The sequence below is a fragment of the Chrysemys picta genome, chromosome 17 (genome assembly GCF_011386835.1).
Source record: "Chrysemys picta bellii isolate R12L10 chromosome 17, ASM1138683v2, whole genome shotgun sequence".
Taxonomy (NCBI): Eukaryota; Metazoa; Chordata; order Testudines; family Emydidae; genus Chrysemys; species Chrysemys picta.
The window spans coordinates 14,808,963-14,835,105 of NC_088807.1; the positions used below are offsets into that span (position 1 = coordinate 14,808,963).

Consider the following 26,143-nt stretch of genomic DNA (forward strand, 5'->3'; position numbering starts at 1 on the left):
GGAAATGGGATCCTGGGAGGAAGCACAAGCAGGAGAGCGCAAGAGGGGAGGACTCCTGTCTCCTGCTGAGAAAGAGGGACGATCGATGAGTTATCTTAAGTGCCTATACACAAATGCAAGAAGCCTGGGAAACAAGCAGGGAGAACTGGAAGTCCTGGCACAGTCAGGGAACTATGATGTGATTGGAATAACAGAGACTTGGTGGGATAACTCACATGACTGGAGTACTGTCATGGATGGATATAAACTGTTCAGGAAGGACAGGCAGGGCAGAAAAGGTGGGGGAGTTGCGTTGTATGTAAGAGAGGAGTATGACTGCTCAGAGCTCCGGTATGAAACTGCAGAAAAACCTGAGAGTCTCTGGATAAAGTTGAGAAGTGTGAGCAACAAGGGTGATGTCGTGGTTGGAGTCTGCTATAGACCACCAGACCAGGGGGATGAGGTGGACGAGGCTTTCTTCTGGCAACTAGCAGAAATTGCTAGATCGCAGGCCCTGGTTCTCATGGGAGACTTTAATCACCCTGATATCTGCTGGGAGAGCAATACAGCGGTGCACAGGCAATCCAGGAAATTTTTGGAAAATGTAGGGGACAATTTCCTGGTGCAAGTGCTGGAGGAACCAACTAGGGGCAAAACTTTTCTTGACCTGCTACTCACAAACAGGGAAGAACTAGTAGGGGAAGCAAAAGTGGATGGGAACCTGGGAGGCAGTGACCATGAGATGGTCGAGTTCAGGATCCTGACAAAAGGAAGAAAGGAGAGCAGCAGAATACGGACCCTGGACTTCAGAAAAGCCGACTTTGACTCCCTCAGGGAACAGATGGGCAGGATCCCCTGGGAGAACAACATGAAGGGCAAAAGGGTCCAGGAGAGCTGGCTGTATTTCAAAAGAATCCTTATTGAGGTTGCAGGAACAAACCATCCCGATGTGTAGAAAGAATAGTAAATATGGCAGGTGACCAGCTTGGCTAAACAGTGAAATCCTTGCTGATCTTAAACGCAAAAAAGCTTACAAGAAGTGGAAGATTGGACAAATGACCAGGGAGGAGTATAAAAATATTGCTCAAGCGTGCAGGAGTGAAATCAGGAAGGCCAAATCACACTTGGAGTTGCAGTTAGCAAGAGATGTTAAGAGTAACAAGAAGGGTTTCTTCAGGTATGTTAGCAACAAGAAGAAAATCAAGGAAAGTGTGGGCCCCTTACTGAATGAGGGAGGCAACCTAGTGACCGAGGATGTGGAAAAAGCTAATGTACTCAATGATTTTTTTGCCTCTGTCTTCATGCACAAGGTCAGCTCCCAGATTGCTGCACTGGGCAGTACAGCATGGGGAGAAGGTGACCAACCCTCTGTGGAGAAAGAAGTGGTTCGGGACTATTTAGAAAAACTGGACGTGCACAAGTCCATGGGGCCGGATGCGCTGCATCCGAGGGTGCTAAAGGAGTTGGCGGGTGAGATTGCAGAGCCATTAGCCATTATTTTTGAAAACTCATGGCAATCGGGGGAGGTCCCAGATGACTGGAAAAAGGCTAATGTAGTGCCCATCTTTAAAAAAGGGAAGAAGGAGGATCTGGGGAACTACAGGCCAGTCAACCTCACCTCAGTCCCTGGAAAAATCATGGAGCAGGTCCTCAAGGAATCAATTATGAAACATTTAGAGGAGAGGAAAGTGATCAGGAACAGTCAGCATGGATTCACGAAGGGGAAGTCGTGCCTGACTAACCTAATTGCCTTCTATGATGAGATAACTGGCTCTGTGGATGAGGGGAAAGCAGTGGATGTGTTATTCCTTGACTTTAGCAAAGCTTTTGATACTGTCTCCCACAGTATTCTTGCCGCCAAGTTAAAGAAGTATGGGCTGGATGAATGGACTGTAAGGTGGATAGAAAGCTGGCTAGATCGTCGGGCTCAACGGGTAGTGATCAATGGCTCCATGTCTAGTTGGCAGCCGGTTTCAAGCGGAGTGCCCCAAGGGTCGGTCCTGGGGCTGGTTTTGTTTAATATCTTTATTAATGATCTGGAGGATGGTGTGGACTGCACTCTCAGCAAGTTTGCAGATGACACTAAACTAGGAGGCATGGTAGATACACTAGAGGGGAGGGATCGGATACAGAGGGACCTAGACAAATTAGAGGACAGGGCCGAAAAAAACCTGATGAGGTTCAACAAGGACAAGTGCAGAGTCCTGCACTTAGGACAGAAGAATCCCATGCACTGCTACAGACTAGGGACCGAATGGCTAGGTAGCAGTTCTGCAGAAAAGGACCTAGGGGTCACAGTGGACGAGAAGCTGGATATGAGTCAACAGTGTGCTCTTGTTGCCAAGAAGGCTAACGGCATCTTGGGCTGTATAAGTAGGGGCATTGCCAGCAGATCGAGGAACGTGATCGTTCCCCTTTATTCGACATTGGTGAGGCCTCATCTGGAATACTGTGTCCAGTTTTGGGCCCCACACTACAAGAAGGATGTGGAAATCTTGGAAAGAGTCCAGCGGAGGGCAACAAAAATGATTAGGGGTCTGGAGCACATGACTTATGAGGAGAGGCCGATGGAACTGGGATTGTTTAGTCTCCAGAAGAGAAGAATGAGGGGGGATTTGATAGCAGCCTTCAACTACCTGAAGGGGGGTTCCAAAGAGGATGGAGCTCGGCTGTTCTCAGTGGTGGCAGATGACAGAACAAGGAGCAATGGTCTCAAGTTGCAGTGGGGGAGGTCCAGGTTGGATATCAGGAAAAACTATTTCACTAGGAGGGTGGTGAAACACTGGAATGCGTTACCTAGGGAGGTGGTGGAGTCTCCTTCCTTGGAGGTTTTTAAGGCCCAGCTTGACAAAGCCCTGGCTGGGATGATTTAGCTGGGAATTGGTCCTGCTTTGAGCAGGGGGTTGGACTAGATGACCTCTTGAGGGCCCTTCCAACTCTGATATTCTATGATTCTATGATTCTAACAGCTGTTTTGCAGTGGAAAGCACTGGGAGGGAGGGGCAGAGGAGGGGGAACGGGGCACACTCTGGGAAGAGGCAGGGCCAGGGTGGGAATTTGGGGAAGGAGTCCAATAGGGGAAGGGAGGGGGTGGAGTTGGGGCGGGGACTTTGGGGAAGGGTTTGGAATGAGGGCAGAGTAGGGGCAGGAAAGGGCAGGGCAGATGTGGAGTCGGGGCAGGGCAAGGATGAGAAGAGGTGGGCCACGGGTGGAGTTGGGACAGGGCTAGGGGCGAACACCCACCAGCTCTGGGAAAAGTTGGTGCCTATGTCTGGCACCATGTGATTGCCCTGTACAGAAAGGCCATAAAGCCCTGGCTGGTGTCTGCTTATTTGGGGAGAACTGGATTTGCTGATCAAAAGCTGGGAAGCTCTGTCCTGTGTGTTGTGTGTTTTTTTCCTTTGTGGGTCTGGAGCTCACAGACTGTTCATCTACAGGAAGGTTGGAGTGGGGGAAGGCTCTGACTGTGCTGGCTGTTGGGTAACATCTTCAAAATCACTCAAGTGATTTAGGAGCTTAGGGCTAGGGTCACAGCGTTGCAGGGCCTGGCTCTTAGGTGCCCTGCCACCTAGTGGACTTCACAGCCCTGAGTTAGGTGTCCAGGCTCCCTGTACGAAGTCTGGGGAGAGCTGGGCACCTATCAAAGGGCCGATCAGAAGCCAGCACACTGAGCACGCAACCGCATAAATCAGCCAGTGAAATGCAGAGGAAAGGGCTGGGGCTTAGGACCCAGATTCACGAAGGGATTTAGGCACCTCAGTCATTGATCTGGACCTTAGGGAGGGAGGCGCCTCTCTTTGGCTTGGAGAGAGATGCAACGATAACAGAGAATCTGGTTGGGATTCTCAGTAGTAAGCTCTTGCCTGGGGTTAGGCACCTAAACCTGGTCAACCCTTCCTTGCACAGAGTCAGAGAGAGAAACTCCTGCCCCTGCATTACAGCCAATAGCCCAGAGGTCAGGGCACCCAGAATCAAATCCCTGCTCCAAGAACTATTTAATTATTTACCCTGAGTGGACCAGCTCCAACAGGTTAGACTCACCCATGGCCTGGTTCCTAGGGGACTCACCTGGTATGGGAAAGACCTGGGGTAAAGTGCCTGACCCAAATCAGGCAGAGGGGGAGAATTAAATCTGGTTCTTCCACAGCCCAGGTGAATGCTGCAGCCAATGAGTCTTAGGTATTCTGGCCACATGCCCACTCTCTCTTACCACCCCCAGCTGTCTGTGGAGCAGAGCCTGAACTGATAGGTGCTCTCAGAGCAGTTAGCCTCTGTCCTTCTGAGGATCTGGCCCTTAACTCCTATTGAAAGCCAATGGTACTTAGGTGCTTTTTCAGTATTTTACCCTGTGTTATTAAGCTGAACAAGAGCCCCATAAAGAAGCTGGAAACTAGAGCTGGTCAAAAATGTTTAATCAAAAACATTTGTAATGAAAATGGCTTTCAAAGCTATATAAATATTTTCACCAAAACTTCTATTTCATTCAAAAATTTTCAATAAAATGATTCACAACAAAAAATGTTCATTTTGATTCCAGTCTTAATGGAATCAAAATGAAAAATGTTTGGCATTTAAGGAGAAAATAACAGAAATGAAATAAAAAATCATTTTGATTCCATTTGATTTTAATAAGATATATTTTACACCATTATTGTTTTGTGTTGGGTCATTTTATCAGAATATTGGAATATTTCAGGAAAACTTTTCAATGAAAAGAAATTTTTTCTCAGAAAATAATAAATCCCCATTTTTGCCAGTCTCCCAGAATCCCCGGTGCCTGCCACGCCCCAGCTCTCTGGTTCTCAGTTTCAAACACAGGCATTAACCTCAAAGTGACTGCTGCAGTCTCTTTCTCATTCAGCATTCTGACACCATCGAGTGATCTTGGGGTCCATTAAACAATAAACCAGTGAATGAGAAAGGAATAAAACTTTGTTAAAAACAAACTAGAGAGTGTCTGTGGTGAACTGCTCTGCACAGCTAGATGGTGTTCTCCACCCCTGCTTCCAGGGCATGATTCAACATTCCTATGTACATAATACTGTCCCTTACAAACGTATCTCTGCAACCAATACCTTGCTGCTGAGAGAAGTAATGGGGGTGAAGGCAGAAATCCTTGTTGATGTTCCTATCTTTCTGGGGGCAGAGAGGGCCCATGCCCTGGCTCTGTCTCTCTAGGAGGGGAAGGGGGGACCTGCCATTGCCACTCCAATGGGGAGAGGGCAGGTCTATGGGGACCCCATGTCAGGGAGAGCCTAGGGCCCTGCATTGCCTTAAACCAGGCCCAGCCTCAGCAACACTACCAGCCCCTGCTGGCCCGGGAAGGAGGGATTGGAGTCTGGCTCCTGGCCAAGTGCTCTCTGTTATCATTGTATCTCCAGTCCAGCCCCAGTGCGTAGGTTTCTGGGCCATTTTACTGACTGAAAGCAGAGGAAAGGGGAGCAGGTAGAGTAGCAAGCAGAGAAGAAACAAAAGCTTTTCTGTGTTTTACGAACACAATAGTAGCTTGACTAGCTTAAGAAGGGAAGAAAGCCCCTGCCCAGATTGTGGTAGGAAATAGCCCAGGAAAACCCGACTTTAGTCCAGTTTTGCTGTCAGCATGTTTGGTGTGTTTCGGTGGGATTCCTGCTGACCCAGTGGTGGACCCCTCTGACACTGTCAGGGCCCTGGGCTGGGACCTGGTGGAATAGGTTGGGTCCGGTCCACCCTACACACTGCGACCATCCCACCCTTGGGGTGGCTGCCTACCCATCTTCGGATAAGAGGCCTGCGTTCGTCTGCCATCTGCCTGAGCCAGGAGGCCAGGTGAAAGAATGTTGCTCTGACCTGCCTGAGGGCATGAGCATCCTGGACCCTTTCCTGCCCTGTGCTTCTTGAGGGCCAGGGCCTCCTAGACTGCAGCCCTCAATTCACTAACTCCCCCCTGCAACTGTGCTGTGCCCACAGTGACCCAGTGAGGCGGAGTGGCCTCCCTCCAAGTAGAAACGGGCGGGACGTCCACCAACACACGACAGGGTCAGTATTATTAATAAAGGAATGTTGAGCCATGTCTGGAAGCAGGGTGCAGAACAGTGCACAGCAGATCACCACAGATGCATTCTAGTTTGTTTTATTAATAAAAGTTTTATTCCTTTCTCATTCAGTGGTTTTTGGTTTAATGAAGCCCAAGATCATTACATAAATGCTCGGTGATGGATGGGGGGTTGGGTCCCCAGGGCTCTTGCCCCCTCTCGCACACACAGTCCCTGGTGGGTGGGGTTGGCAGGGCTCCCAAAGCAACAGGGCTGCCAGTAAATTTCCTGCTGAGCTGCATGGGGCAGTTCCCCTCTTGGAGCTCTGTCCCTCAGCTCTTTGCAGACTCAGGCTGGTGTTGCTGGGACAATTAAACACAGGGCACGATTCTGAGCTTTTCTCCTCACACATGAAACCAGGAAACGTACATTTTCTTCTAAATGCAAAGTAAGAGTCTGCTGGGGACCTTGGCACAAGCTTCTAGTACCTCGACCTTAACTCTAGAGCCCTGGGCATGGCCCTATAGTGTCTAGGCCTTAACTTTGCTCTCTGGCAATTCATTTAATTCCCAAGTGACCTTGGATGGGCTCAGAAGAGAGGTCTTTTCCCAGGGAGGGTCTCCATTGTTATGCTCCCAGAACACACAGAAGAGTTAGATATAGACATAAATCCTCTGGCTGGAAGGTTACCACGTAACACATCTTTAATGCTTAGAATCCAGAACGATAACCGACGAGAACCTAAAACAGAAAGAGACAAAGCAGGCTGCTCCCTAAGGCAAAGAGGCCCAGGTCACTCCACCTTGCTCTAGTTGCACTCTGTAAATCTGCCTGCTACTGGACCCAGATCACACATTTCCCTACAGAGCCCCCTGCCTTCCTGCAGGACTATGAAACCCCCCATTTACAGTGACAGTTTTCAATTCCAATACAGTTTTCAATGCACCATGCACATGATGGACAAGGTTGGAGGGAGCTGGAAGTGAAACAGAAATAAATCCTTAGATGTTAAAACCAGAACAGCCCATTGAGTCCATCCAGTCTGACTATGTGTACCTAGGCCAGAGAATTAGGGGCAGGATGCCTGAAGCTATGGGCAGAGTCCCTCCTGACCCCCACCGTGTATCTTGCTATAACATGTACTGATGTGATGGTCTCCCATTGATATCTGGGGCAGAGATCAGGTATCTGACAGCCCCATCCCTGTCACTTGGCAATGCCATGTACAGAGGTGGGTAACTTCCAGCCAAGCTTGTGGCCAGGGTGTGAGACGGGTCCCCTCTGGGCCTAATCCACACAGCACATGAGACTGTCACAGCCCCAGCTGCAAAGCCTGGATCTTTAACTCACACTTTAGAGCCTCATACAGTTAGCTGTGCAGAGCTCCTGGTCACTCATCTGCTGTGCTGTCCAGTGCAGTGGCAGGCACAGAGCCAGGCACCTTCTGCAGGGGGGGACAGTGGGGTGGATACCACCGGGGTTACATCAGAATTGGCCCTGCTCTGCTGCAGGCTTCCCCTGCACAGGCATAGGGGGGCACAATCACCAATGGATGGTCAGAGAACGGACAAGGGGAGGAAATGGGGGTGGATACACGGCACTGCCTGGGGGTGGAAATTCCTAGTGCCAGGCCTGGGCAGGCAGCAGAGCAGCCTGGGAGGGATGAAATCCTCTCCTGTCCCTGGGGAGCTGCTCTGCCTTGGAGCAGAGTGGGTTGGGTCACACGATGGATGGGACATGTTCCCTGCACTGCTGGCCCCTCACACAGTCTGGGGAGTGTTAACCATCCCTGCTCTCTCCTTACAGGTCCCTGCCCGGGATGTCCCCATGGCGATACAGTGGAGGCTCTGTGTGTGCAGCCTGGGGATCCTCCTCCTGGCGCCGTCTTCTCTCTCTGGTAAAAACGTTTGAATCCCAATTATTGCCCTCCCTGTCCCCCATGTACACAGCCCCCTGCATCTGAGGCCCAACGACTACCCTCCCCCCCGCAGATGTCCTCAGTCCTGCAGAGTAAAAGAGGCCACGCCCAGGAGGCTGTGGGGTGGGGATGACGTTGGGGTGACTGGGGCGTGTCCTAGCTCTGGGTGGCAGGACTGTTGGATCTTACAGCAAGTTGCCCAGCTTCTGCTGCCCCTGAGAGAGGCTCCCAGAGCCCCATGACACTGATCCCTTCCTGCATGCCATGGGACCTGAAGTCCGCTAGACCTGCCCCACTAGGGACCTGGAATCTCATGGCCTGCAAGGCTGAGATCTTCACAGCTGCCTGAGGTTTGGGGGTGCCCAGTTCCCATTGGGATGAATCGCCAGCCCCAAACCTTCAAACTCCATGAGTCAGGCCTCAAACCAAAACCCATGGGATGGATGAGCCTGGAGACCCTTCAGACACAGCTATTGTGTAGAAATAGCTCACATTCAGACACTTCATTTCCTCCAGACACCGATCTCCAGAACGGTGACTGCCCATCTGAGCCAATTTCTGTTTTGGGTATTGAATCCATGGAAGGGACGTGCATTGGCCCAAAGGTCCATCAAAGACCCGATACCCTCAGGCCAGGCCCGATACCCTCTGAGATGCCCACTCAGCAGCCATTGTGGGGCTATATGGATCTCAAACCAGTTAGTCAAAGAAGTTGCTAGTAGTGGAAAGAATTCATAACTGGGTACCATGGGGCTGTGCAGGGCACTGTGACTTAGCAGATGACTTCCAGCTGGGGCTATTCCTTGGCAATAGAGTGAAGGTAGGTGGCAAGAGGGGCACCTTTGGAGGAGTTTCCAGAGGATTATTGGAGGACTAGCTTGTGCCAGCTGTAGTATGGACACACTGAGAGTAACTCAGTTAAACTACATGACTCAGTCTCAGGAACCTTCTGCTATGAGCTATGCATGACTGAGGGAATTTTGTTTAGCTCTGTGACACCCTCTCCTCTCACTCACTGTATATCTGTAACTGGTGGGCCCTGGCTCAGTGATGCCCTCTCCTCTTTCCTCTCACTCACTCTGCTCCTGGGGTTTTCTGTTCCAGAGAAGTTCTCCCTGGCTGGCTCCCCATGCCCTGTGGTGGGGGTAGTTGGCCAGGATGTGGTGTTACCTTGGCAGCTCTCACCCCAGGACTGGCTACCTAGTATGGACATCCGGTGGAGGAAAATTGGATCAGGATTTATCCGGGTTCATGAATACTCAGATGAGGGTTCCCAGGACCTGCCAGGCGAGAGTTACCAGAACCGGATAGAGCTGTTCCTGCAGGAGTTCAGCAGCGGGAATGTCTCCGTGAAGCCGAAACAGCTCCAAGTGACAGATGACGGGAAATACCAGTGCTTTGTGAGAAACCCAGAATGGAGCTGGGAAGCTACCACCGAGTTACGGGTCAGAGGTGAGAATCAGCACTAGGGGGTGCTGTGTCTGGGCAGCCAGAGCCTCCTGTACCCGCTGGGTGTGCCCTCAGACTGCACCAAACACAGAATTAGGGTCCTGTGTGGCAGGGAGTGGTGTGTAGGACTCAGTAGGGGGCGCTCTTCCCCCGCACTCAGCACTGACCCCACTATGGTACTAGCTGGGTCAGTGCTGCATTAAACAACCTCTTTTCAATGAGATGTAAAGCAACAGTCCTCAGATGTCATGCTCATTGTGGTGCTGTTTGAGGGAGTGGGACCTTTACCCCCATGTTCTGCCCAAATTCCAGCTCAGGTGATAATTATGTTCAACCCCCCTGCAGTTTCCAAGGGCTGGGATATTGTTTTTTATTCCCTGGGCACTGACCCCACATTCAGTGCTGCACAAGGGCAGTGGAAGGGACGGTCTCTGCCCATTGAGCTCACTGAGAAATGTAGCCCCAGACAATACAGTTCAGAAACATCAAGCCCCAGAAGAGGGGCCCTCCTGTGATAATGCAGAGCATTGAGGTAGTTTTTAAATCATCTCCCATCTTTGGTGTCTCCTAGTTCAAAGGCTCCGCAGGAGTCATGTGCTTTTAGGGAGAGATTTAAATGAGGGAAGGGTGGTTGTGTGCAGCACAGGGAGAGGGAAATCCAAGCATGAGGGTAGCATGGCTTGGGGCACCGTTCCCAGTATGTGAGAAGGACACCAGAGAGACAGTATTTAGGCAGGTGACATAGAAGGAGTGGGAGCAGAGATGTAGGTGGGGTCACCATCCCTCACCTCCTGCTCTGTACTTAAGTGCAGTGATCCTGATGGCTGCTGGGTTCCACCCCAGAAGTAGCTGCATTTCAGCAGCAAGTGCAGCAATCTCTGTGTAGCAGGTTAAGCCTTCCTCTGTGAGCCTGCAGGGCACAGTGTTCTATGGAAATGCAAGATGATATTATTAATTTCCCTAATTGTCATAATGAAGGATCCCAGGGAGCTTTCCAGTCACAGCCCCCTATATCCAGAGATGGCTGGGGGATCACATGGTGCTATCAAAGACATGATTTCCTGATGCACTCATTGTAACATTACCCAGGGTACAATTAGGAGTGTTGAACAGCTGTGTCCCCTCAGTTCTTCAGTCTGGGATGACTTTTACAGTGCTTTGCTATGAGAACAACCACTCCTAGTCAGTTCATACACAGTCACTCCCAGCTACACAGTCTCAGTGCTGTTAGCCAGCCACTCCTGAATTACACTGCAGCAAAACACCAGCAAACACCAGTCCCAGACTTTCCCCCAGAAATGTGTGTCTTGTACTGCCCAGCACACTACAGGACAATGCAAGCTCATAGAAAGTCTGTCATTTCGTCAATGGAAAATTATTTGCACTAGCCTTGTTATCCCAAATGGATGTTCCTGAATACTTCAATCCAAGCACAGTGGTTTAGATAAAACACCAAAACAAGTTTTTTAACTACAGAAAGATAGATTTGAAGTGATCACAGGTAATGAGGCATAAAAGTCAGAATTGGATACAAAGAAAATAAAAAACTAGGACGCAAACTAATACTTAACTTAACAAGCTAAGTGAACTTAAAAGCAAAAGGGCTTTTCTGATCATAAGCTTACAGCAGTGTGGCTGGATTGTTTCAGCAAGGAGCTCCCTGCCCCAGTTCAATGATGCTTCTTTTGTCTTGCAAAAATTGTAGCTGCTGTGAGTAGAGATGAGTGGAGAGAGGTGATCTGGCAGCCTCTGTTTCTCATTTTTATACCCTCCTCCCTTCTTTGAGGATTATCTCCAGCTCGGGTTCAGCCGACAGGCAGTCTGCTTACATAGGACCTCCAGCTGTTTCCATTGCCAATACGTAAAGGTCTCGCTCACACCCTTCTTCCTGACAAAGAATGGTCGCTTATGCAGGTGATAGTCCATGATAGTCCACTTGATTATGCTGATATCTGGCCAAAGTGCTGGCTAGCCCCTTGTCTCTGGGGAAGTGATCTGTGCCTGTTTTTTCTAAACTTAATAATGTCATAGAGTAGAATATTATAACTTTCCATACATTGTTACCACACATATTTTATCAGGACAATAATGTTGAGTAGATTATGAGTTTTTAAATGAGACATCACAAGACATACTTTGTTCAAAATTTATCATAGTCTTGTAAAAATGAAGGACATAGGGGTTCAGTCTGTCACACACACTCTCTGTCTCTGCCTGCAGCGATGGCCCCAGTGTTTATTGATGTGCTGGGCCCCTGGGGTCAGGGGATCAGGCTGGCCTGTAGATCTGCAGGCTTGTTCCCCAAACCCGAACTCCACTGGATTGGAAAGAATCTGGTGATGGAGATTGTGACCAATGTCACTCAGGACAGGGAGAACCTGTATAGTGTTGTGAGTCACGTCACTGTCACACAAGGGGAAGAAAATGGAGACATCAGCTGCATAGTGTGGAATGGCCTGCTGGAGACCGAGCGACAATTGGCCATTCACCTCTCAGGTGAGTCCCTCTCTGCAGAAGGGATCACCACAGGATTGTGTGTGTGGGAAAGGCGGTTGGGTCACTTGGGAATTGCACTTGTCTAAGGCCTGTTTCTGGTACTGAGACAGGAAATAGCCTTCTAACCTGATTTGTGGGGACATATAGGATGGAGGTTTCTGTAATCGGGACAAACTGCCTGTCAGGAGCTGGGCTGAGGCTTGTGAAATTAACTTGATATTGTTCTTGGAGAAGATGACGCGTTTAGTTGATAAAGGTAACAGGGCTGACATAGTAGACTCAGGGTCTTTCTATACTAGAAATGCTACAGGTACAGTTCTGCAGTGTAAACAATTACTACAGCAACAGAAGAGGTTCTTCCATGGCTGTGGTAAATTTACCTTTCCAGGAAGCAGTAGTTTGGTTGATGAAAGAATTCTTCCATTGACCTAGTGGTGTCTACACCGGGACTTAGGTTGGCTTAAATACATCACACAGGACGTGAAATTTTTCACAGCCCATAATAATGTAATTAAGCTGACCTAACTTTGTAGTGTACACCAGGTCTCAGACTCTGTAAGGGGTTTGACTTAGGCCACATCTACACTTATAAGCTTACAGCAGCACAGCTGTACCGATACAGCTGTGCTGCTGTAAGATCACTTGTGTAACCGCGTTATGCCAAGGGGAAGAACTCTCCGGTCGACATAATAAATCCAGCTAAATGAGTGGCAGTAGCTATGTCAGCCGGAGAGCATCTCCCACTGACATAGTGCTTTGCATATGAGCACTTATGCCTGCAAAACTTCTGTCACTGAGGGGTCTGAAAAAACACCTCCCTGGCCGAGCGACATAAGTTTTGCTGACCTAAGTGCTTGCATAGACATGGCCTTAGTCATGCATGAACCTCTGATAACAAAAAATAGCACAGTAAAAAATCAGTGTAGCTCACATTAAGTGCATTAAAAACTGGTTATCTGATATATCTCCAAGTAACTGTAATGGGGTATTATCCTCCTATAGGAATGTTTCTAGTCAGTTTGCACAGGGATCTGTTCTGGGCCAGTGCTATTCAATAGTTTTATAAATGAACTAGAAGGATATATAAAATCATTGCTGGTAGAATTTGCAGATGATGCAAAAAATGGTGGAATGGTAAAAAATGATGCAGACAGGCCAGTACTGCAGACTGACCTGGATCTCTTGGTAAGGTGGGTTCACTCTAACAATATGCATTTCAATGTGGCTAAATGCATGGTCACATATTTGGAACAAAGACTGTAGGTCACGCTTACAGGATAGGAGACTGTGTACAGGAAAGCAGTGACTCTGAAAAGGACTTAAAGGTCGTGGTGGAAACCAGCTGAATGTAAATTCCCGGAACAATGCTAGAGCTAACATGGTGAATGCAACCTTTGTATGTATAAATAAGAATTACTAACAAGAGAAAGGAGATGATATGTTGTTAGCCAGGCCACTACTGGACACGTGTCCCGCTCTGGTGTCCACACTTTCGAACTATTCACACATTGGAAAGTGCTTAGAAAATAGCTACAAGAAGGTTTAGAGGTCTGGAAACCTGCCTCACGGTCAGAAACACAGGAGTTCAAGTTATAGAGTTTTTCCAAGGGAAGGTTAAAAGGTGGTTTGATCATAGTCTGTAAGTACCTACACAGGGAGGAGATTTCTGACAGTCGATAGGTCTCTAATCTAGCAGACAAAGGCAGAACAAGATCTGATGGCTGGAAGCTGAAGCTAGACAAATTCAGACTATAAATCAGGTGTAGATTTTAACAGTGAGGGGAATTAACCATTGGAATAACTGCCCTAGGGGCGTGGTGAATTCTCCATCACTTGGAATCATTAAACCCAATCTGGGCATCTCTCTATAAAACCTGTTCTAGCTGGAACAGAAGTTCTGTGCTGGATGCAGGGCTCAGTGTGGGAGGGTCTATGACCCGGGTTATACAGGAGGTCAGACTAACTGATCATAATGGCCCCCTTTGGCTTTAACATCTATGAATCATAGAATCACAAAACCATAAGATTGGGAGGCACTGCAAGGGTCATGTAGTCTAATCCCTTGCCAAGATGCAGGATTTGTTGTGTCTAAACCATCCAAGGCAGATGGCTATCTAGCCTCCTTTTGAAAATTGTCAGACACATAGATTAACATAATTTGTTGGGGAAGAGTCAACATGGTTTTTGTAAACGGAAAACATGCCTCACCAATCTACTAGAATTCTTTGAGGGAGTTAACAAGCCTGTGAACAAGGGGGATTAAGTGGATAAAGTGTACTTATGTTTTCAGAAAGCCTTTGACAAGGTCCCTCACCAAAGGCTCTTAAGCAAAGTAAGCTGTTATGGGATAAGAGGGAAGGTCCTTCCATGGATTGGTAACTGGTTAAAAGATAGGAAACAAAGGGTATGAATAGCCAGTTTTCAGAATGGAGAGAGGTAAATATTGGTGTCCCCCAGGGGTCTGTACTGGGACCAGTCCTATTCAAAAGAATTCATACATGATCTGGGGAAACAGGGAAACAGTGAGGTGCACAAATTTGCAGATGGTACAAAACTACTCAAGATAGTTAATTTCCAGGCAGACTGAGAAGAGCTACAAAAGGATCTCTCAAAACTGGGTGACTGGGCAACAAAATGGCAGATGAAATTCAATGTTGATAAATGCAAAGTAATGCACATTGGAAAACATAATCCCAACTATACATATAAAATGATGGGGTCTAAATTAGCTGTTACCACTCAAGAAAGAGATCTTAGAGTCATTTTCAGAGTAGCAGCCGTGTTAGTCTGTATCCACAAAAAGAAGAACAGGAGTACTTGTGGCACCTTAGAGACTAACACATTTATTAGAGCATAAGCTTTCGTGGACTACAGCCCACTTCTTCGGATGCATATAGAAGAAGTGGGCTGTAGTCCACGAAAGCTTATGCTCTAATAAATGTGTTAGTCTCTAAGGTGCCACAAGTACTCCTGTTCTTCTTAGAGTCATTGTGGATAGTTCTCTGGAAACATCCATTCAAGGTACAACAGCAGTCAAAAAAGCTAACAGAATATTTGGCATCACTGGGAAAGGGATAGATAATAAGACAGAAAATATCATATTGCCTCTATATAAATCCATGGTATGCTCACACCTTGAATGCTGCGTGCAGATGTGGTCACCCCATCTCAAATTGGAATTAGAAAAGGTTCAGAAAAGTGCATCAAAAATTACTAGGGGTGTGGAATGGCTTCCATATGAGGAGAGATTAATAAAACAGGGACTTTTCACGTTGGAAAAGAGACAGCTAAGGGGGGATATGATAGAATCTATAGAACCATGGCTGATGAGGAAAAAGTAAATAAGGAAATGTTATTTACTCCTCATTACACAAGAACTTAGGGGTCACCAAATGGAATTAATAGGCAACAGTGCTGCACACTGACAGTTAAATCGTGACAGTTAAATTGTGAGGACGTGCACCGCTGACACAAGAAACATAGTGTGGGCATGCAAAAGCAATTTAATTACTGCAGTAGCTATATGTCAATGTAAATTTATGTCTACAATACAGACCTTACTGCAGAACAGCTGTACTGCTGCAGCTGTGCTGCTGTAAGCTCTCCCATGTAGCCGCTCTATGCCGAGGGAAGAGAGCTCTCCTGCCAGAATAATTAAACCACCCCAACAAGGTAGTAGCTATGTTGGCAGGAGACCATCTTCCATTGACATAGCACTGTCCACACTGGTGCTTTTGTTGGTGAAACTTATGTCAGTCAGGGGGGTGTTTTTTCACACCCATGACCCACAAAAGTTTTGCCGACAAAAGTGCTAGTGTAGACAAAGCCTCAGGTAGATTTAATATTGTAATCGAGACTTGCCCACAGGCCTGATTATTTCTAGGTTTTAAAAAAGTAGGAAAAAATTCAACTTTTCAGGGCCCCTTTATTCATCACAAAGCAGAAAAATGTGGCATGTGCCACTTCCATGAACTCATATCACACTGGGGACAACTAGGAAAAAAGTTGTTCTCTACTAAACTTATCTGGACTGGATGTGGTGACTGAGAACTGGGAGCTGTGTGACAGTGACCATCTGAACAGCCAGCTGGTGCAGGCAGGGCTGGGCAGGCTGGGCACAGAGCCACTGGCTGTTGGCTTGTAGCAGCGTGGGAGATTTGGGCAGAGCAGAGTCCTGGGTCTTGGAACTGATGCTGCGTTGGTTTCACCAGTTTCAGTGGCTCCCATCTGTGGCTGTGACTTGAGCATGGAGGGGATGTTCCCTTCAGTCCTGGGAATTTGTGGGGGATCCCTGAGCCAGGATTCAGCTGTCAAACAACGTGCAAACCCCATTCTCCAGCTCCAGGATGGGACCGTGCTACTCACACACTGTGCTTTCTGTTTGCCAGGTGACATCTTCCCCCGTGTTTCTCCCTGGCTGGCTGCATTCTGGGTATTGTTCACTCTGGTTCTCATTGCTGTTGGCGCTTGTGCACTTCTTGGATACACAGGTAATGGGAATGTGTTATTTGAACATTTAGAGCCCGGCCCTAGAGGGCACTGGGCTGGGGCCTGGGAGGGCACTGGGCTGGGAGAGTATTATTGTTCAGATATTTACCTTTTGTTGGTTTTAGGAAATAAACCAAACTAACAAACACACGGGGGTCCCCGGCCCCACCTGTATTAGCAAATTGCCCAGTGTTTCCCCTTCCTTCCCTGTCTCACTGCGATGTCTGATTCTCTGTCCCACAGCGAAGCGAAAGGCCTCTCAGAAGAAACGCTCTGAAGAGAAGGCTCTGTTCATTCATGGTAGGTCTCCTGCTCTATTTCTTGCTGTGTCTGTTGAGATGTGTGAGCTCTGTGATTGGTTGGTGTTATCTGTGGGCTCAGTGCAATGAAAGGGATGGAACTAGGAGGTCTCTGCCTAGTGGTTCCTCATCTCCCCCACGTTCTCACACACCCTGATGATAACAGGCAGGCAAATGTGTATTTTGCAGCAGAAACCCAACTGTCAGTGCTTTCCTGCATATGGCTGCAGCAGGAAGATGGGTTTGCAATGACAAATCTCTGTAAGATTCTGTCCCACTAATCCTGGGGAATTGCTCAGTGTCTCTTTCTCCTTAAAAGAAAGGACACGGTAAGGTCAATGATGCTCTGTGAGCTGATTCCATCCTTGTGATTTTTGAATGCACAGGACACAGGGAGGGTGATTAACCACTGGCAGAAGCTCCCCAGGGCAGTGATGAACCTTTCTGGAAAGTGCTGTAGCAAAACCTGAGTTATTGGGCTCAGTGCAGGGAGAACTGGGTGAGATTCTCTGGCCTCTGATCCACAGTAGGTCAGAGCAGATGATCTAATGGTCTCTTCTGGCCTGAAACTCTATGAATCTATGACATTCACTCTCTTGAACTGTGCTAATAGATGCAGCAGCAGCAGGTTTTTTTAAGTCCACACATCTAATTTATTGCACTGTGAACTTTTTAATATTTAGTAACAATATTGGTTTGGATTGTGATGGTGCTGAGTGGTGCTGACTTGTTCTGATGGGCACTGAGCACACATGCAGGGAAATACAGATGAAAGGGAGAGATAATGGTACAACATGTCAGCACAGTGACTGGGGTTCTCATGGCAATCACAACCCAGAAGAGCCCTGAGGATCCCCCTCTTTCATCTCCTTTGCCCTCTGCCATGCCCCCTTGTGGCCCCCACTCCTCCAGCTGTGGAGGGCTGGATGGGACTCCCTAGCAATCAGTGCTGTTCTGTAACTAGCCAGAGGGGTCACTGTGGAGTAACTGACCCTGTCCCATTGTTCTGCTAGCCCTGCTGCACCAGCCCTAGGCCTGCGTCACACACAGCTCTGCCCCAGTTTAACTCAAAGTGTGTTTTGTAACCCAATTAATTAAATTGGTCCAAGGTCTCCTGCGTGTTGGTGCATATCACTAACCGCCAGCCCTACTCCTGATAAACCTGCTGGCTCATGCACGGGGTTTCGGAGTACGGCTGTGGGATGTCTGTGACTAGCCTCAATCATTAGGGAGTGTACAGCACCACCCAGTGTGTGTCTCTGGATCTAATGTTTTTCTCTTCCCCATTTCAGATAAGGAGAAGCAGACCTTGGAATCAGGTACTTGGCTAAACCCCTAGTAAACGTGTGTCAGTGCTTTCACATGGTTACGAGATCACCTCATGCTCTGTATGGACCTTAGTCTCCTTAATGATCATCTCCCCCTGCCCTGGGAAGAAACAAAGGCTGCAGTATTTGCAGCTCACATTTCAGTATCATCCTTAACAACAGAAAGAGAAGTTAATGCACATGGGATGATTCACAGGACTCAAACAAGGTCTACACTGCCCAGTGGTTCAGATTACAGGTGTGACTGTGAATAGCAGTGCCCACCAAAGCGTTGTGTTTGTATTGCCCCATGTGGATGTTGCAGGCATGCACTAAAAGGTTCTGAGTCCACATTAACAGTCATATTTGAAGAGGACTATCTTAGTGCACGCCAGCAGCATTCACACAGGGCGGTTGAAGCGCAGCACTTTGGTACGTGCTGCAAATCACACACCTGTAGGCCGGACTATGGGGTTATGTGGACAAATCTGAGCTGAAAAATCCCTGCTATCCCAGTGCTGGTGTGCCCACATGCACACAGCTCTGCCAGTGACCCTTAGTGCCCACCTGCAGCCCCCTGCTATCCCAGTCCTGGGCTTCTCATTCCTGTTCTCTTCCCTCCCCCGCCCAGTCTATACCCGGGCCACAAATGAGCAGAGGCTCCAACCCCTACTGTGCTCTGTATGGGTTTGTGAGGTGCACTCTGATAGAACCTACCACCCACATTGTTCCCACGAGAACCAGGACAAGACCTGACCCCACATCTCTACAGGTGGATGTCTATGCTGCAGGTGGGAGCGAGCTTCCCAGCCTGGGTAGCCAAACATGCTCTGTTAGGGCACTAACAACAGGAGTGTGGCTAGGGTACCGGGGCAGTGGCTCAGAATAGCCTCCCAAGTATGTATCCAGTCTGAATGGGTTTGTACTTGAGCAGCTAGCACAAGCTGCTGCACATGCTACCCCCGGCTACCCTGATCCTTTTAGTGAACTGACTCGAGCAGAGCTAATATGTGTCTGTCTGCCAAGACTGGGAAGCTCACTCCCAGCTGCAGTGTAGATGTAGATGGAACAGCCCCATGTCACTCTGCTCAGAACAACCCACACTGAACCCATGATGGTCTCCTTTTCTTCTCTCTCCAGAGTGCCAGGAGCTGTGTGCGACGCTTGGTAAGTTCATCCACTTTTCCTTAGAGAGGCCTGGGCAAAGGCTCCCAGCCACACATGGTGCTGAGCAGATCCAGAAGCACCCACACTGCAGGGGCCAAAATCTGAGTCACATTAGTTACCCCAGTCCCAAGGCAGCACTGTGAGCTCTCTGCAGGTTACTTGCTTTAGACAGACTGGTGTTATCTTGCCTTTGACAATCCAGTGCCAATCACATTGTTCTGGTGGAGCAGGAGGGGGTCAGCCACTTTCTCTAGATGACTGCAGCAGTGCAGGCTCTTCTGGGCCACTTCCCAAAATGTGGAGATGAGGAAGAGACCAGACTCAGGCCATGTTTCCATGCTTTGTTGCTAAGGCCAGATCCCTGATGTGAGCCCCAATAATCTGTACATCTATCCTATAGTCATACCCGGAGTGCGTAGTTTTGATGTACCGCCCATGTTAGATGTTTTACAAATCCTAGCATGATTTTTATTCTGTCAGTCTCCCTTTAAAATAACCCAATCTGCTGGGGACCTCCACGCACCCAAACAGCAGGTTCTTACAGACCTGGATTCTGCTCTGGGTGACACTGGTGTAAAGCCAGATTCGCTCCAGTGACACACATGAAGTTATTGTGGCTTTACTGAGAGCAACATTTGCTCCAGGCCCCGATACTAACAGACAATATAAAGGCATCCCTGAAAGCCGGTCGTTGCTATTAGCAGAGATCTCTGGTCTCTGGGGTGAAAGGGCCTGTCTCTCACTTCACACAGCTGGGACATTTCTCCTTCGGCAGTGAGGGCCCATGAACCATGTGTAAAGCAATCACATGGTCACAGAGCAGCACCCACAACCAAGCCCTCTGCCTAAATGACAGGGAATAATTCTGTCACTTTCCATTTCAGGCAGGGCAGTCACAGAGTTAGGTAAGAGGATGTGTTTTCATGTCACATTTCACATCACTTGGTTTGTTTCTATCTGCCAATGACCCCTCTCCCAGAACAGCATCTCCTGTGGGAGTGAGTTCTCGTGTTTGCTGGGCCCTGACCATGTTTTTCCTCTTCCCTTGCAGATTTCAGGAGGGCTCGTAGTTGGATGGGTAAGTGGGGCTGCAGTTAGTGGTATCGGCATTGCTGAGCTGTCAGAGGCATTGAGTCCCCAGGGGGCAGGCAGGGCAGGGCATGCGCTGGCTGCAGAGCCATGGGGCTGGATGCCACGAATGTTTTAGATGCCTAAACACTATGCCCTCAGTTCTAAACCTCACCCCCTGGCAGCTCCCTGGCAACCCACCCCTTAGTTAGTCCTGACATCTCCCCCCGCCATCTCCCATTGGCCCTTCAGCAATGATCCATCCCTACCCCGTCATCTCCCCGAACAGCCCCACAAGGCCCTCCCCCCACAGCCTGCACAGTCTTCACCCCCTGGACACCCTCCATGGGGCCCCTGGGAGCCCTAGCACCTCTCAGGGACCGATCCTGTGCAGGGGGAGTGAAAGGAAACAAGGAGCCCAACCCACACTCCAGCACCCCCCACCTCCCACCAGCTCAGGGGCCAGGCCCAGCCACAGCCCTGCAGGTCCCTGGAGCCCACGGCTGCATCCAGGCTAGCGGTGCCAGTCCCACTAGCCATCCCAATGCCTAACACCGGAGTCTGGCCCTTAACTCCTTCTCTGACACACACACACACCCTCCCCACCGTCCCCTGAGGCCAGCTCAGTATCTTCTAAGTGCCCCTGCCCTGTGCCCCTGCCCCTCACCCCTTGCTCGCAGTGCTGGGTATCTCCCACCAAGCCCTGAGCCATTTACATAGACCCATCCTGCCAAGGTGAAGTCCTGAGCAACCACTTCCCCACCCTGTCCTGAGCTGACACTTCTGCCTTCTCCAGCCCCCGGGGTCACAACCCCACAGAGGAGACAACTCCAGAGCAGGTGGACACAGGGCTGTGTCTGGAGTGAGACACACGGAGCCGAATCCATCCCTGCTCCATCTCCCCCAGAACCAGTGGAGACACCTCAGGATTGAATTTGGTGAGCTATCTGCCCTTCTCACTGCGCTGGGATTGGACACCCCAAGGACATGGGGCAGGGAAACACAGCAGGGCAGAGACACAGGACCTGTGCTGAGTGACTCAGGGAATGTATACAGCAGGGAGTGACTGGATGAGCCGAGCTCTCCCCTTTCGCCCCGGATCTCCTGGGTGGAATCGGTCTCCTGTGGGATTGTGGGGTCCCTGACTGACCCATGACTAATGGGGATGTTCTGGCTTTTCTCCCCAGTTCCTGTCACCCTGGATCCAAGTTACAAACACCCTGAACTCACCGTGTCTGAAGATGGCAGAACAGTCTGGCACAGCCCTCCTTCTCTAGGGCTGGCTGCCCCCTCTGGGGTCCTGATCGCTGTGGGGAGGGAGGGATTTGTGGCCAGGAGAGATCATGGTGAGGAGGGCGGGATTTGCAGGTGGTACTGGGAGATAGAGGTGGGGGACAGCCTGGAGTGGGGGCTGGGGGTGCTGAGTGACACTATGAGGGACAGAGTGAGACAGGAGAGGCTGGAGAGACTCCTTGACGGGGGGTGCTGGGCTCTGGGGAGAACTGAGGGGCGGTATCACCCCAGGGAGGCCAACACTGTGATCCAGAAATGGGCTGTGAGGCCGACAGTGGTTGGGGTGTATCTGGAACTAGAAGCAGGGAGTCTCTCGTTCTATAGTGTTAATGCAATGGCCTTTATCCTGGAGATTCCCGTGGAAAGTTCTGAGAGATTGTTCCCCTTCCTCAGCCCTGGTCACACTGTCTGGAGGGACCAGGGGAAACCCCTCAGAATCTGCCTGCCCCGAGTGACTGGGATTTCCCGCAGAATTTAATAGTTAGTGGGTCTGTTAGTCAGGGAGATTCCACAGTCCCCCTGCTTCCAATGATGGGGAAAGGACAGGAAACAACACTGGGTCACCTGCAACAGGAAAAACAGCCCTAGCTCCTGGACTTCGCCCTGCCCCTGGAGACTGGGATGTGAAAGCAGGGCCATCTGAGATCAAAAATTTCCAAAAGCACTTCTGTCACGGAGTGTAGGGGAGTCAGGGCCAACTTTCTGCGATTCATCCTGACTCTCAGCCAGCCAGTAAAACAGATGGTTTATTAAACGACAGGAACACAGTCCAAAACAGGGCTTGTAGGTACAGAAAACAGGACCCCGCAGTCAGGTCAATCTTGGGAGGTAGGGCGCCCAGACCCCGGTGCTGGGCCTCCCTCTGTTTCCCCAGCCAGCTCCAAACTGAAACCCCCTCCAGCCCCTCCTCTGGCATTTGTCTCTTTCCTAGGCAAGGAGACCACCTGATCTCTTTGTTCTCCAACACCTTCAGTTGGCACCTTGCGGAGGAGGGCCCCAGGCCATCAGTTGCCAGGAGACGGTGTTGGCCATTCTCTGTGCAGACCCCTGCACACCCCTGCCCTGCTAGGGCTCTGCAACAATCACATGCCCTTATCCCACCACCTAAATACTTAAGAAATGCATTGGGGAAACTGAGGAACCCACACAGTATTCAGAGAAAATATTAAGAACATTCCCACTTTGTCACAACTTCTCCCCCATGAAGCAGAGAAAGGGGGATTAAAACAGAGCAGGAGAACTGGCAAACAGAGTGGGGGAAAGAAACACTAAAACCCAAGATCTGGAGAGAAAAATGCTCAGAACTTGACTTCAGAGGGGATCTGGGAAGTTGACTCTCCAGGAAATATGACAGGGGAATCAGACCCAAACACCAACAGAAGGGGGAAAAGAAACGTCAAAACCCAGAGGTCTGAAATCATAGAATATCAGGGTTGGAAGGGACCTCAAGAGGTCATCTAGTCCAACTCCCTTCTCAAAGCAGGACCAATTCCCAACTAAATCATCCCACCCAGGGCTTTGTCAAGCCGGGCCTTAAAAACCTCCAAGGAAGGAGACTCCACCACCTCCCTAGGTAACGCATTCCAGTGTTTCACCACCCTCCTAGTGAAATAGTTTTTCCTAATATCCAACCTGGACCTCCCCCACTGCAACTTGAGACCATTGCTCCTTGTTCTGTCATCTGCCACCACTGAGAACAGCCGAGCTCCATCCTCTTTGGAACCTCCCTTCAGGTAGTTGAAGGCTGCTATCAAATCCCCCCCTCATTCTTCTCTTCTGGAGACTAAACAATCCCTCAGCCTCTCCTCATAAGTCATGTGCTCCAGACCCCTAATCATTTTTGTGGCCCTCCGTTGGACTCTTTCCAATTTTTCCACATCCTTCTTGTAGTGTGGGGCCCAAAACTGGACACAGTATTCCAGATGAGGCCTCACCAATGTTGAATAAAGGGGAACGATCACGTTCCTCGATCTGCTGGCAATGCCCCTACTTATACAGCCCAAAATGCAGTTAGCCTTCTTCGCAACAAGAGCACACAGGGGAGGTCCCAGATGACTGGAAAAAGACTAATGTAGTGCCCATCTTTAAAAAAGGGAAGAAGGAGGATCCGGGGAACTACAGGCCAGTCAGCCTCACCTCAGTCCCTGGAAAAATCATGGAGCAGGTCCTCAAGGAATCAATTATGAAACATTTAGAGGAGAGGAAAGTGATCAGGAACAGTCAGCATGGATTCACGAAGGGGAAGTCGTGCCTGACTAACCTAATTGCCTTCTATGCTGAGATAACTGGCTCTGTGGATGAGGGGAAAGCAGTGGATGTGTTATTCCTTGACTTTAGCAAAGCTTTTGATACAGTCTCCCACAGTATTCTTGCTGCCAAGTTAAAGAAGTATGGGCTGGATGAATGGACTGTAAGGTGGATAGAAAGCTGGCTAGATCGTCGGGCTCAACGGGTAGTGATCAATGGCTCCATGTCTAGTTGGCAGCCGGTTTCAAGCGGAGTGCCCCAAGGGTCGGTCCTGGGGCCGGTTTTGTTTAATATCTTTATTAATGATCTGGAGGATGGTGTGGACTGCACTCTCAGCAAGTTTGCAGATGACACTAAACTAGGAGGCATGGTAGATACACTAGAGGGTAGGGATCGGATACAGAGGGACCTAGACAAATTAGAGGACAGGGCCGAAAAAAACCTGATGAGGTTCAACAAGGACAAGTGCAGAGTCCTGCACTTAGGACGGAAGAATCCCATGCACTGCTCCAGACTAGGGACCGAATGGCTAGGTAGCAGTTCTGCAGAAAAGGACCTAGGGGTCACAGTGGACGAGAAGCTGGTGCAGTGCCAGGCAACAGATTTCAGCTTGCAGGCAGCCATGGTAAGCCACAGTCTTTTGGCTTTTTTAACTTTCATAACATGTGGGAATGGTGTCAAACAGCAGCGCCCTCATTTCCCATACCAAGCACCCATTGGGTTGGCCATTTAAAATGGCTTTGCAGTGTAAAAGGAGGGGCTGCTGTTTCCGGGTTAACGTGCAGCACAAACCCAACTACCTCCCCACACACCCAATTCTCTGGAATGATCACTTCACCCCTCCCCCCCACCGCGTGGCTAACAGCGGGGAACATTTATGTTCAGCCGAGCAGGAACGGGCACCTCTGAATGTCCCCTTAATAAAATCACCCCATTTCAACCAGGTGACCATGAATGATATCACTCTCCTGAGGATAATAAAGAGAGATAAGGAATGGCTAAGATAAGAGGATAGCTGATGTGACACCAATTTTTTTTAAAAAAAGGACCCAGAACGATCCTGGCAATTTCAGCCTGGTAAACCTGACATCAGTACTGGGCAAATTGGTTGAAACTATAGTAAAGAACCAAATTATCAGACACATAGATGAACATGATTTGTTGGGGAAGAGTCAGCCTGGCTTTCGCAAAGGGAAATCATGCCTCACCAATCTATTAGAATTCTTTGAGGGAAGTTGTGGATGAGGGTGATTGAGTGGATATAGTGCACTTGGAGTTCCAGAAGGCATTTGACAAGGTCCCTCACCAAAGGCTCTTAAGCAAACTAAGCTGTCACAGGATAAGAGGAAACGTCCTCTCATGGATTAGTAACTGGTTAAAAGATGGAAGAGAAAAGGCAGATATAAATGGTCACATTTCAAAACGGAGAGAGGTAAATAGTAGTGTCTCCCGCAAAGACCTGTACTGGGACCAGTGCTGTTCAACATATTCATAAATGATCTGGAAAAAGGGGTAAACAGTGAGGTGGTAAAAGTTGCAGATGATACAAAATTACTGAAAATAGTTTAATCCAAAGCAGACTGCAAAGAATTACAAAGGGACCTCACTATACTGGGTCACCGGGGCAACAAAATGACAGATGAAATTCAATGTTGATAAATGCAAAGTAATGCACATTGGAAAACATAATCCCAACTATACATATACAATGAAGGGGTCTAAATTAGCTGTTACCACTCAAGAAAGAGCTCTTCGAGTTATAGTGGATAATTCTCTGAAAACATCTGCTCATTAGGAACAATTAGGAAAGGGATAGATAATAAGACAGAAAATATCATAATGACACTATATAAATCTACAGTACATCCACACTTTGAATGCTGCATTCAGTTCTGGTCGCCCCATCTCAAAAAAGATATATTAGAATTGGAAAAGATACGAGAAGGACAACAAAAATGATTAGGGAGATGGAACAGTTTCCATATGAGGAGAGAATAAAACTACTGGGACTTTTCATTTTAGAAAAGAGACGACTATGAAGGGATATAATAGAAATCTATAAAATCGGAACTGATTTGGAGAAAGTGAATATGGAAGTGTTATTTACTCCTTCATATAACAAAAGAGCCAAGGGTCACACGATGAAATTAATAGGCAACAGGTTTAAAACAAACAAAAGGAAGAATTTCTTCAAGCAATACACTCAACCTGTGGATCTCATTGCCAGGGGATGCTTTGAAGGTGATATTTATAATTGTTCTATGAGTTTTTGAGTCTTTATCCTGGAGATTGGCTGGCTCCCAACAAGTGTGTCATTAATCTATGGGCAATTGCAGCACATTGTTGCATTTGGTGGCTGTGACAGCCATCTTCCATTCAGGCTAAATAAGGGAACCATTAAATGCCCCTTTTGTTTAGTTT

General features: G+C 48.7%; 1 pseudogene; it reads left to right on the forward strand.

The window, feature by feature from the left end:
* Nucleotides 1-7,817: 7,817 nt before the first annotated feature.
* Nucleotides 7,818-25,897, forward strand: LOC135976418 (butyrophilin-like protein 9; annotated as a pseudogene).
* The last annotated feature ends 246 nt before the right edge of the window (nucleotides 25,898-26,143 follow it).